Below are 14418 nucleotides of genomic sequence, written 5' to 3'. Positions count from 1 at the left end.
TTTAGCATCTCATTCAGTACATAAGTACAATGCTCCTCTCTAAATCTAGAGCTTCAAAGTAAATTACTAGGCTCCCAGTTCCTAAATACTATATTCTCCATTTCTACAGCCAGTGCATATACACAGATTAAATATTACAGTTTGGGTTGGGTTTCTTTATAAACATTAAAAAGTTTTCTATCACTCTGACAAAAACTCTTGTCGTTTTCTGCATTCCCTTTTAAAGCTAGTTTTCAAATATAGTCTATCAACCCATTCTTTACCACATCCAGAATACCACTTAGGCAGAATTAAGATCACGGAAGAATCAATGCAGGACTCCCATTCTAAGACAGGCTAGCTACCCAGTGCACCTGCTGCTGCTCTACTTAATGCAACCTTGAGAGTTGACATCATGTAACAATATGTAAAAATAGGCCTTCCCTCGCATACTTCCAGTTCAGTTTTCCACATCGCCCATATATCATTATAAAACATTACAAAACATTGATGTATCGCCATCAAGGCATTAATCTTGCCCTTTTCTGGCACATAATTTTTCCAACTTCTCAAACTTCAGATAGCAAAACCTTTTAACTATTACAAAGTCCATTAATTCTTCAAATTAGGTCTCAGACTACTATGAGAACTGCAGTGCACGTTACCCCAAACTGCAATTCCTTCACAACCATTCAAAAGCCACACTACCAAGGCTATAGGTACTGATGCCAGGAAGTTTTGCAGAGAAAGTTTCAGCTTAGAAAAGCCTGGGTGAAAACCACTCCTGAATCCAGCAAACAACCCAACGCGCGCAACAAACCCAACGTGCCTAACAGAGACTCTAACTGGAATTTAGACAGCAGTGTGAAATTCATTAGTTGAAGAAGTATTAAAGATTATATTCATTAGTTAAGTAGAAGTCCAGATGACTAAATGGCATACCATAACAGACACCAGATTAGACAAGCACACTACCATGAAAGACTTCCAAAGACAGTATTCAAGACTAGAAAAGCTCATATGTATTTTTCATTTTGTCTGTTTTATGACAGTATCCACTTATATCAGTGACATGCATCACTTCCAACACAAATTTTAAAATGACATCAAATTCTTTCATATATCTAAGATTCCCAAAATATCACAGGTTTATGCTAAATTAGTAATTTCAACAGAGTAAAGCTAATATCATTCAAGACTGTAAGACCTATCAAGTTCCTACTTGCTTGATCAGTACAAGTCCAATACCTGAAGTACAACCGCACAGAGGTCATGAGCAGATTTCTTCATCTACACAGTGAAGGAACAAAAAGAATTGAAATTCAAGTCCAGATGTCATCAAACTTGCATGTTTCCACTGACTGAACTATTACAGCATCAGTCAACTGACATTAAAAATAAGTAAACAGAAAACTGCAGTATTTTCAGGAACACTCTCTTACATGTTAAATAAGCAGTTATATAGGATACACTAACTGATAAAACTGTGGGCTTCCAAAAGTAATTAGTCATGTTTATATAAGAAAATTCATACAAACATCAGTCATTCTGACCTAGAAGTCTTTGTATCAAAAAAGCAATGTGACATTTGTTTCTAATAAGCCTGCAACTATTCCCATTTGACTAGACTTCTAAATATTAATTAATTCTCCAGTTCTGAACTGTCAATTATAATGTGATGTATGAAATGCTGTACCTGTAAAATTAGCCTCTTATCTTAGTATAGCAAGGTCTGTTGTTAATTTGTTTAGTGCCAAGTGCCTGCAGTACGGTAGAAGAAAAAGCAGGAGTTCCATGTTGCACAGGACACATACAATCCAGCCAGCTATGGACTGGACTTAAAACGCACTGAAAACCCAGTCAATGTTGATATCCTAGAACTTTAAAAAGGAAACAAGAAAGATATTTACTAACATGGATTACTTTCTAATTTTTAAATCATGACTTGAACTCACAGAGGCCACAAAAGTATGACCAATATTTACTTTTAGAGCATTAAAATATTAGCTAGACAAATGAAATAGGCAGGGAGAATACATATTGGCATTCTCCTCCTGTTTCGGACTAGTAAAGCTTCAAAACTGACTTCAGAAGGATGCGAACAACTGTCTTGTGCTTTGGCAGCATCCCATTAAGTCTTTAATAAGAATAAATTACCATCCAAAATCGAAATGCAACGTACCAGCACTCTACTTCTACCACTTAAGAGGTAAGAATTCAATCTTCTCTCCCTATATGCTTTTGGATAGATACAAATCTATTACTCTCTTCTTTCAAAAAGCGATTGATACTTCTGCCACAAATAAAAGCATGCAGAGACAGCTGGGCATGTCTTTACAGTAGAAGATATTAGCAATACTATCAGTACATTAATTTTTCACTGTGAGAAGATGCATAGGTGAGAACAAGAACTAACTTTCTGACCACACAAACAAAAAATATTTAGAAGCTTAACTACAGCACCTCACTTTGACTTAAAAAAGTGCTCACTTCACCTCCCACTAGGTAACCTGCAAACAAAAAATACGTGAAAATGTAAATATAAACATATGCAAACATAAGGAGAAACTTGATGAGTAATGCTGCATATCAAAGCCAGCTTCAGGCACTGACACAGTGGTGACAATGGGCAGTGCACCCGACAACAGTACGGTCTAGCAATCGTAGGATGGCAGTACTACGCTCCCATAGCGCTTACCCCCTACATAGCACCTTACTCCTTTAGGGACAAGCATAAACCCTGTAAAACTGTTTCCGTTTTGGCCAGAATAGAGCGTGCTGCTAACAAACAGTGAGCATTGCAAACCACAGTCACACAACCTTCTTACTAACTTGGTAATTTTCAAATTGCGTTCAAAATGCAGCACAGTGGTTTGGTATCTCTACAGCAGTACTGCCACAGTACCTACCACTATCTATGGGTTTCAGAGGGGTGTTAAACAGCCCTGAGAAATATCTGAAAAAGTGCCACTTTGCCTATGCCCACATCCTGGAGATTTAGGGGCTGCAACGGAGAGAGGAATCAGAATGGAGACAAAACCAGTCAGTACTGGGTAGGGGTTGCATTTCAGGTCTGGGTGTCACTGCCTTCCCCAGCAGCAGTGAGAATATGTGCTATCTAGGGGTTTTATCCACCCTTCCTTCTGACTGGCTAGACATTAGCCAAGGAGACACAGGAACTCAAGTACTCTGGGGGTCACAGTGACTAAAACAGGATGCAGTACTATGTGACAGGACCAGACTGAAGGAAAGGATCCCTTTTCTGCCACCACTAACTCTCACATCTGTCTGATCATGACGTATGGGAACCGTCCACCCATCTCCCAAGATTCCCTCTGATCCTCCATCATGCATTTGAAGCAAGTCAATTTGAGACAGACCTGAGAAGAATAAAGAACAAAATTAAGCGAAGTACATGCCTAATTAAGAACTTAGCTTGAAAGATGGATATGAATATTCAAGTTCTCGGTCCATGTTGTGAAAAAGATACATACTTGCTAACATTCAGCTGAGAAGAGCTCTTAAAGGACCTGACTGACTAACACCAGTAAGCACTGACTTGTCTTATTTTAGCTGACATTCTAGGAGGAAAAGTGACCCTCTGCTCTTCTCCAGGCGTCTTTCTGTCAGGTCTATAGTTTGAACTGTCTCCTCCACTGAGCTAAGCTTTAAAGAAATCAAACAGTCCTAACTCTTCGCACATTGCAGAATTCAAATTCCCAACCACCAAAATAGGCTGGTATTGTAGTTTGAACCTTTTGGGGAATGCTCTAATGATCACAATAGCTCTCTATGCACCGTACCATTAATTTTGTGGCCCTGCTGGAGATACCTCTATTATAGGTGGTTCAGTAGACAACTGAATATGAATTAATAAAGATATGGTCCTCATTTTCAAAGCATATTTCAATTTCAGCATAGAACAGAGCACAAGAAACAACAGCAAAATAAGCAAGTATAGTCATATTTTTTTTTTTAGTAGCAACATTAATTTGGAAAGCTTAACTAGAAAACTTCAAAAATAAAGCCTGTAAAGTTTTCAGTTATATGTTACGTACTGTTAATACATAATCTTAACTATCTGCTCATGCTTGGGTTTGATTTTTATTCCACCCTATGAACTGCTTTTTTGATGACAAGGTAACGCTGCAAAAATATTAGTTATTGCCAGTCGCACCAATCACTGGCCCTATCCAGGAGCTAGAGAATTCTCCAACACTTCACAGCAACAATTACTGCTATGTTTGTAAGGAGACACCTTTGGCTTTGACATTCCCAAGTTTAGTATTTCCTTGACATAAGTACTATTTAAGATGAACATTCCAATAAAATACAGCCTTCTGAGAAAGTAAGAACATATTGGAAAAGAGCACATGTGCAGCAATGCTGTTATTTCATCCAGATCTTAACAACATCTAAGGCAAATTACACTGATGGCAATGGAATTCATTTGACCCTCCCACTACAACAGAGTGCAAGATCAGAGCATTGCTTCTTGTGGGAATGTTGATTGCCTAAAACCCTATCCGTTTCATGCTACTATTGCCCCATCATCTAGACTTTTTATCTGGCATTTTAGTCATCTGAGAATATGTAATCTCCTTACTAGCAGAATCTGTTGAAAATTTTCTAAGCCTGCAATTATAAAGGCTTCTGTGCTCTAAAAGTCTTCAGCTGCAGATGCACAAAATTTTCACATCTGCAAACTTGGAAAAATGACATGATACAAACTAACTGTGAACATTACAAGCTATCTGAGCAATTCTAGGAGTCAGTTTTTAATGCAAATGTAGATTACAGAATCAATTCTGCCATACAGCATCTAATTAGAGATGGCAAGTCTAGATTCTTGAAAAAGATAGTTACAGATTGACTCCATATCCGACATATTCTTTGCATTCAGAACAACATTTTTATGGAAAATCTAATGAGAAAGTTCAGTAACTTCCACTGAAACGAAGAAACATATATACAGTATTCCGTATTAAATTTTAAAACACCTGCTTGCCTACATATTATACGAGCACATCCTGAACGTCTTATTCTGAAATCTGTATCTACAAATAAGCAATTACCACAATGAGTTTTGCATATGTTTTTAAAAATGGAAGTACAGTACCCCATCAATCACATCATGAATTCAATGCACTACAGCAGTATTTCTCATCATGAAAATGCTTACTTGTGTTGAGTTTATAACCTTGGAAAGGGTATGTGGACATTTAAACCAGTTTCAACTAATCAAGATCAGAATTCTGCACCAGCAATACCTGTAGGCAAAAGCACTTATTACAGCTAAAGAACCTTTCCTATTACCCACTACCCAAACCCAAGGTGTTGCAGGCCTCATAGTAAGAATGGAGAAAACCTACACTGAACTCTACACGTGTAAGAACCAGCAGGACAGAGGGTGGTCTTCCATTTACCTGAGCCAAAACTGACGAGCAACCAAGCAATTTTATTTCAGAAACATCTCATGTTCCTTTTTTTTTTTTTTTTTTTAACTTAAGCTGATGTCAGCAGAATGGTTTTATTAGGTCTTAGATGTAATACAAACAAAAATACACCCTGCATGAATTGTCCCCAGTTAGAACACTTTTATATAATCAATGTGTCTGCAAATGATGTGTTCAAATTATATGTCCAAAGTATGTCTCCACATATCTTTTTTCTGGAATTTCTCTAGATGCACACCTACCACAGTTTTGTGTGGAAGACGTTATCACTTTGCATGCTCAACTGGAGCTTCTGCAACTCACTAGACAGCAAACACCCAGGAGTCACAAACACATTAATTCTATCCAGTCTTTCATAAGGGACACAGAACATGTTTACACAGTTCTTAAAGTTGATTGAAAGACTATTATTATGTCAAATTCACCAGAAAGAAAAAAATAAATGCTTTGGCTAATGTAGAGTTTAATATTGTCCTAATTCTGACATTCGTATGGGGTTAAACATGGAATCTGTGATGGTTTAGTCTTTATAATCTTATTTCAAAATATATGGATATGTAATGACTCTTTGTATTCTGAGATAAACCTCAACTAATATCAAGTATGTGATGAAAGCTCCCAGGACTGTCCTACATTTAGAGAGTTGCAACTGATCTTTAGGGGGTTTGTTGCAAGTAGGGCCATCTGAAAAGAGAAATACACATCCTGCAAGTTGACTGTCAATCAGAAGTCTAATGTTTGATAAGAAAATTGACAGCAGTACTATCATTCTGAGTTTCCTCAGGTTCAAAATTGGTCATGATCCTGCTTTTGATTTCAGATTTCCTAATTCTGGACACACTCAGAAAAATGTGGCAAAGACTACTTTGTTATACAAAGGATAGTTGGAACACCGAACTAATAACACGGCAGAAAGTTCTACAGTAACGTGGCCACCTAAACTTCAGAAAAGATGGAAATTCTGAGTCAAAGGAGGAAGAAGTTTCTGTTCCTGGAACCCAGCCAAGCAACGAAACTCCCTCTGTTTGTAATACCATTATAATAATCCCTGCTGGGGTAGAGCAGTAGAAAGGCCTGGCAGGAAAAAAAAGCTGGATGGCACAACCAGAAGGGCAGATGTTTGTTCAAATCCAACATTCAACCATGCTCAACGGAAACCCTGAAGAATACCAGAATGGTTATAGAATAACCATTAAGAATATCAGAATGTCCCCTACGTTTTTAAGAAGGATTACAGCATTCCTACTGCCACTACTTGGCATGGTATTCTCACTGTCTGCAACAAGATGTCACGCTTAGCAAGTGCTAAAATCAGGAACTGCATGCTGCCTGTAGCTTAATGATATGAAATTCTACAGGGAGCACACAGTCACTCTAACTTCTTCAGAGAGCTCAGGGCATCTTCAACGTTTTTGTTAAAGAGCTGCAAGCTTTTTAAAGCATTCCATGACACAGCTTATACTTTTCACACGATATACCACATCTGAAGCCACGATATGCTTCCCATCATCACTGTAGTGGGCGTATATCTGCCTACAGTTTTGGACACAACCTCTGACGCCTATTGGGCTTTTTCGTTACTTTTTTCTGTCTTGCTTTCGAAATATTCCAGGTCCCATGGTAAATTAAGAAAAGTGTTAATTTTATCAATACTAAAAGACATAGTTTACCAGTCATAACATTTAACAACATTTTAGACCTAAAAATAAAGTGACGATGACATCTTTCTTTGGGACAGTCAAAATTCCCAAGAAGTTTCAATGATAAGAAGATGCAAACGGAATAATTCAAAATTCCTACAGGGGAAAACTAAACACTCATTTTCTTCTCTCCTGGACACACACTTCAATGCAGATACTACACTATGACTGACATCAATACTGATGGCATTACTGGTTCCATATCTTTGGAAAACACTAGCTTATTGAGAGGCATCACTTCTCTGCTCAATACAACTACCACAAACTTAAAGGCCCTATAAGTGTTACATCTGTTTCTGAGTGCTATTGGGCTAATCTTGAGCACATTAGCCTTGTATCTTGCAACTCTGAAGGCTTTGCACAGAATTCAAGAGTATGTTCAAGGAGGATGCTTCTTCCAGATGAAAGAGATTCATGCTTTACTTGTTTTTAACATGATGGAGGCAGCTTAACTTCAGGACCTTTTAAGTTAAAGGCTGGTACACGAGGATCTAGTCGGTGGAAAGGAATTCAAAAGGCAAATTGCTGAATAATATATTTTCAAGAAGCAGAATATTCTTTCTGTGAGAAATATGATACTAGAAATCAATGGGCTGAACATGACTGCTTCACAAGAAGTGACTGGGAACAGAGGACGGCTAACTCCCAAGCCACTTTTTTCATGGTCTTCTACTATAGAACAAGGTAACCTGTAACACTTAAACAACTATAGTGGATCCTTATTAAACTGGTCTGAAACACACTACCTCCTGTCCTGTATCAAAATATGTACCTAGAAAAGAATGAGGATTTTTGTAATAATCTGAAATATAGCGTAAAATACAGGATATTTCTTATTCATTGCAGGTACTTTAATTATATTTTAACTATCTGGGAGTATGTGGCACAGTCATCGTCTCCATTACTACAATGCAGCGGCACCTATGAAAGTACTACCTACACTAAAATGTAGTTGAACCAACTTCACAATCACTCCCCATTAAGTGAAATTTAAGGAATCAGTCTGGACAAAACGGGGCCTGGCAGACCATTTCTACACTGTAAAATACAAGAAATGGTAAAAAATAAACAAGACCCTTGGAAAGGCTCTAGATCCCCAACGTGCCATATAATATTTAAGCAACTGCAATCTTGTTTCTTGCAGAACATTTAAACACTTAGAGCACCACAGAAGAGCTTTAGAGGAAGCTACTGTGTTCACCTCTCAACAACCAACAGCCTGTTTCTTGAACTTCGGTGTAACATGAGAAAGAGTAGCTCTCGCCAGAACCAGACATTAGGTGTCAAGCCATTCTGTACAGATTATGTCAATGTAGATTTTGTTAGCTCACAGAAATTAAAGGAATCTACAGTGTTGTGGTTGCATGTCAGCAGCCTAAGTCAGTTTAGCAAGTTAAAACAAGGTAGTATTTCATCCAATATTCTTTAAATATTTCCTCTTTAGTACATCTCTTAATGCACTTCCTGTTCTTCCTCCTGTAACTAGCTCTCTGTTACCTGAATTCTCTGATTGCTTTCTTTCGCTTGTCCTTTCTGTATGTAGATCATGTTTAGTCCAAGAAGCTGGACCTCTCATAGTGCACCTGTTCAGTTCCACCTGTTGCAGTATTGACTTACTGAATTTTTACTACAATGAATGCTGAAAAAATAAAATTCATTATTTCAGAGTGGATAACACAAAGCATCATCAGAGCAGAACCAGACGGTCTATCTAACTTTAACATGGTCTCAATCAGTGGACAGAAATTGTTTAAGACCTAATTTCATCTAACTTAAATATGTCTGCTCAAATTCTGCTTAACCCTTCAGTAATTTGGCATAAATGGCCGTAAATACTGCATTCACCAGGCACGTAGCAGGGATTAGGCAAGTTTCCCCTGTGGGTATGTACATATATAGATATACATATACAGCTACCTGCAGAAAAACACCAAACAATAGGACCAGGGTTTGCAGAAACCCAGAGATAGATCTAATTATACCCGAATCAGATAAAGCTGAAAAGAAAAAGGCAGGAACACAGCCTGAAGTGCAGAAGACCAGAGGGGGGGAAAGGACTCACAACTCTAGGATGCCTTGTACTGAATCATACATTCACCCAAATTTAACTGTGGCTGTTATCCTTCAACTGACCTTTGCTAGTTAAAAAGAATGCAGAAGCACTCCTAATCCGCTTCTGTGCCCAAATCAGACAAATTAGCTTGAATCACAACTAAAAAGTGAACCACTCTAAAAATGATCTAAACTGTTTCACCTGATTTTTCTCTGAAGCAGATTAGTAGTACTCACATGATGTATTAATACAACCCAACAGAAGGGATGGTGCCCTCCAGCTGAGGACAGAAAGACCTCCAGCTGTTTGCAAAGCGACTGCATATTCTCACCCTGGAGGAAATCGATGTGGGAATAGGCTGTCACCAATAAAATAAACAAAGGCCAGGAAAGTAGATGACAACAGCAAGTGGTCTTCATCCTTCCGTACAATACACAGACTAGAGTTTATCTTTCTAATTATATTTTGCTTTCTTGATCTACTTTCAATGTCTGATTTATTCTGAAATAAGTATAGCGAGCAGAATTTAAAATCAGTTAGCCACTATATTTATTTTATATATTTCATACTGTTTCAAATAAGTAAAAAGACCAACTAATTTTCACTGAATTTAATTCAACCTGTTAAGAATTGTACTTAATGTTTGCCCATATTTCTTTAAAGACTGTGCACAAGAAACACAAAAATGTAATAACAAAACATTATTTGCTTTTCATTAGGTATTCTCACAGAAACACTACAGATTAAGTGTACTGCAGTGACTACAGTGCTCAGCATTTAAGACAGTATTGATAATTAATATTAAATTCCCTACAATGTGAAATTAGTTACGTTTGTTTTCTCATTACATGATGGAATTTCTAGTATCACTTAGTCTTTCTATATTGCAACTATCAAACTATTTCACCGCGCTCCTCTGTCACTTTAGTAAAATCCAATTCATGTTTAAAAGTGACCATAAAGGGGCTTTAAAAAAAAAAAAAAAAAAAAAAATGTGGAGGTGGAAGGAGACTGTTAAGATGAGCTAGGCTTAGTATTACACATGTATGCTTTGAAGCTGTGATGCCTTTCTGCCACAACAGACTACACCCACCATTGCCTCATCTATCATATGCCCTTTCCAAAACACATCACCTCCTTGACCAGCTGGCTACATTTGTATACAGATCGGTAGCTACAGTCCTTCTGTCTTATGTTAATGAACAGTAAAAGGGATGAGTTTATTTTCTAATGCCACTTTACTAAATAACAAGTGCTGAGTTGAGGTACCTTGACTTCCCCTTCTTCCCCATTGCCACATGAAACAGGGTAAGGTAAAATTAACATCTGGTTGCCTGTGCAAAGGGATGGGGAAAGGAGGATACTAAAGCAAAGGGATCAGTTGCAGCTCAGGTGGGGTTGAGAAGAGGTGTATGGCAGGGGATATGTGAGAGTTGTTGGGAAGGACCTAACAGAAGTTCTCAAGGGATAGTCCTTAGGTCACATAATCCTAAATCTTCTCTCCCCTCGCTCTCCAGACATGAATTAAATTGGCCTGTTCCAGGACCTTTCACACTTCAATCCCCACCAGACTGTATGCCTTCTCAACTCTCTCTCCACAAATGCGCATTTACATTAGAAAGCTAGAGTTAGCCTTCCTGATTCAGAAAAGGGATTCGGCTCTAGATCCCCTACATCCCTTATAACCACTTCAGCAACAGCAATCTTATTTCTGGCAGAACTCTTAAACAGTCACAGCACAGTAGAAGAGCTCTAGCAGAAACTAAATGATGTTCACCCCCCATAACCCATGACCTGTTGGTCAGAGAACTCATGGATACTTGACAGCGGATCAGGGTACAAGATGTGCCAATACACTAGCTCACTGCCACTGGAAACGGGGAGTTTCCCTTTCCCTGCATCCAGCTGTAGATCCCAACACCTGCGCTTACCAGATTTCTGTGAGTTGCCTTAACCTGTTAACACAGCAGAAAACTATCCCAGGAAATGTCCAACAGATGATGGAAACTTCAGGAGAACTGTTCCACTTGATTAAATGCAAATGAGGCCAATTTATACTGGTGAAGACAAGCTTAGCAGCACCTTGTCATATTGTAGATTCCTGGAGTCATACTTTATGCAAACTACTCTGAACCACCGTCTTATCAGCCACAGCAGCTTCCTGGAGGGTCTGGAAAGGCCCTCTGGAATCATCTTCCATGTGTTTTCTAGTGCACAAATGATATCCATGTGTACTCCAGCACAGCATATTCCATACTGAGATAGAAGACAACACTGCTTACATTCCCACATAAAAGTACCATTCAACTAACATTTAAAGCTGTTCTGCAGCTTTTTCTTCTTGAAGATAGCCCTGAAAGAAGACACCAGATGGCACTGTATGGAACATACTACCACAAAGCAAAATCACAATTCACATGGGTAAGAATGTTGTGTTGAAACTAGAGCATAATGGAAGCATAGGGAAAAAGGGACCCTGAAGTTTACTTACTAAAGCAAAAGCTAGACAATAAAATTCAGCGGTGAAACCATTACAAGCATGATGTATTTGATACAAACATATCACCCAGTCTTCCCCCAAAAAAAATTGGGCTTTACTATGGGAGGGTGGGGCTAACATCAGTGGAATAGTAGTGGATAACAAAAATTAAAGCACTAAAAATTCCTTGGTTCCTGAACATGTTCAGCTATAGGATAAAAACTATGTTTGTCATCACTGGCTGACCCAGGATATCACAAATCAAGATACTGTTGCAGATGTTTAAGGTAGTCTCTCCAGTGTCAAAATCCATTTTCTATTTGGCAAATGAAAGATTAAAACTGTTACAGAGTAAAATGAATTGTGAGATATATGCAACAGTTTTTCAAATATTACTTCAGACATTTGACATTAGATAAATCATTCTAGTCAGCTGTATAAGATAAAATAGTCAAAACACAGTAGCATTACACAACTTCTTGGAAAACTCAAAACACTGCATTGGCTTTCATGACTCTTCTTCTACAGTAAAGTGAGCCAGAGACACCCATTTACTTGTGTTGTTAACATCAATATAATAATGCTAAAGCTCCAGTTTTGTTTTGCTGACTTTGTAGGTTAGAAGAATTGAAACTTTAAGGCATTTTATATATTGCCAGAGAAAGAATTAAAGGCATTTTAAAGGTCCTTAATACCCAAATGATAAGCTTTAAGTATTTCAACCATGAAGATGAAATTGACTTTTTCCAAGATATACATTCCAAACAATATTTATGAAATTCTAAGTTATTCAACTGAACATCCAAATGCTGCTTGGGATAAGATTAGAATAGGAAGGAAGAACATTCAACATATGCAATAGTCTACAAGGAGAGAAGAAAAAGAAAAGCTGGATAAATGTAAAGAAAAGTATTCGAGACAAGTAGGCTCATTCTATTATGTTTTGCTTCTACATCAAGAAAATGCATTGCTGTATTTTCAAATCCTCTGGCTATAGCACACATGTATTCTGTTCAACATGTGGTCTTCCCAGTCAGCTGCATCCTCAAACAGGTACTTTCCATACCTAGATTTCCTTAAAATATCATTCTCTTGGGAAGATAGGAATAAAAAATAAATTAAAATCACACTCTTTGGACTTCAAGTTGGCTACTATTTATAGTATAACAATTGCAAAAAAACAAACACAGGGACTGAAAAAAATAAAGAACTCGGAAAATGTAGGCTGCCTAGACACGTGTACTAGAACAGTTTAAAATTATATAATTACATGCTGTTGTTGCCTTCTGCAAAATCCATTTACTATTCAACAAAGAGGATAGATGGTGCCCATGCAAGGTGAGCCACACTTTTAAAATAAATATAAATAATACTGTATAAAACAGTTTAGAAGATAATAGCAATCCCATTAAGAACACCACCAAAAATCAATAATCAAACTAGGCTCACATTCTCTGTTGCAATGTAGTTTCCCAATATTTGTTTGGTTTTTTTCTTTTTTTTTTTTTGGTTTTTTTTTGTTGTTGTTGTTTTGGGGGTTTTTTTTGTTTTGTTTTAAGTGAGGGAACTTTTTAAAATGTATTTTGCAATTCTGTCTTCAAGGATTATCATCTGAACAGAACTCCAACATGCCCATTACCTAACAAACTAACATAACCCATATAAATGAACTACCATAGAAAATTATATGATAAGCATTGTAACACCCAGAAGAAATTATCATTACAATCCACATACCCCAGTCATTTATATTACATAGGCTCTTTAAAAAGTAACATATGATACTGGACTTGGGTCTCCCACAGCAGACAGACATTTTAAATACCATTTCCTGCTCTTAGAAGCAGTCATGTACACTCAGTTATTCCTTGTTTAAAATAGACTATTTCTTTTTCTAAAGCGCAGGGATATTACCTCACTTAACAGCAAGAACTTCTGAAATATAGGAAGCATTTAATTCTCCATATGCCAAAGGAGCTTTCACCCTGGGAAAGCAGCAATAAATTGAGAAATATAGAAGCTGACTATTTTGTTTGTATCTATGTGCTTAAACTCATTCCTCGGGCTGCTTCAACTTATGTAAGGTGTGGTACAGAATTAGGGCCAATTTCACGGTACCTCTCAAGCCCAGACCTACCAGCTACCCACATTAAAAATACCTCAGCTTGATTCCCAGCAACAGCTCTGATAAAGATCACAAGCTCTGCTCAGCTACAGGGCTTGAAATTAAGTGTATCCATTGAACATACTACAAAATTTACTGCAGATGTAGAGCACAGAAAGACTATAGCTATACTCATCCTAATATTTGTCCTAAATTCACTTTATGCTCCAAGCAAGTGGTAAGACTGATGGGTAGGAGAAGTTTTGCTAATGGAGTTAACAATAAAAACATCTGCACATGCCCTGCTACGGGGTGCAGGCTCCACAGGCTCCACAAGCTCTTTAATGGCTCTGCTAAGTAGAAAGAAGCCATCAGGATTAGCCCTAAATGTCAGTACAAATGTACCTCAAAGGGCTCCCAGGAATGGAATTTTCAAAAATTAAGGAGGAAACTCTGCAGCACATGCACAGAAAGACATTAAATGGGAAATAACTCGACTGAATCAGAAGAGATACTTGTAGAACAGCAAAGACACCTCCCTAAACCCAGACTACCCCCAACCCATTTAAAAACTATTAGTACCTATAAGATTTTGAGTTTTCCTGCTATCTTTACTGTCCAAAATTTTTATTCTCTTCTTCCCCCAC

General features: G+C 37.7%; 1 protein-coding gene across 1 annotated transcript in view; it reads right to left on the bottom strand.

Annotated features, from left to right (window-relative positions):
• Positions 1 to 14418, bottom strand: part of STT3B (STT3 oligosaccharyltransferase complex catalytic subunit B) — a 52995-nt gene that overhangs the window by 31043 nt on the left and 7534 nt on the right. The window lies entirely within an intron of this gene.

The sequence above is a fragment of the Tyto alba genome, unplaced genomic scaffold (assembly GCF_018691265.1).
Source record: "Tyto alba isolate M040663 unplaced genomic scaffold, T.alba_DEE_v4.0 Super-Scaffold_46, whole genome shotgun sequence".
Lineage (NCBI taxonomy): Eukaryota > Metazoa > Chordata > Aves > Strigiformes > Tytonidae > Tyto > Tyto alba.
This window is presented reverse-complemented; position numbering and strand designations above follow the sequence as displayed.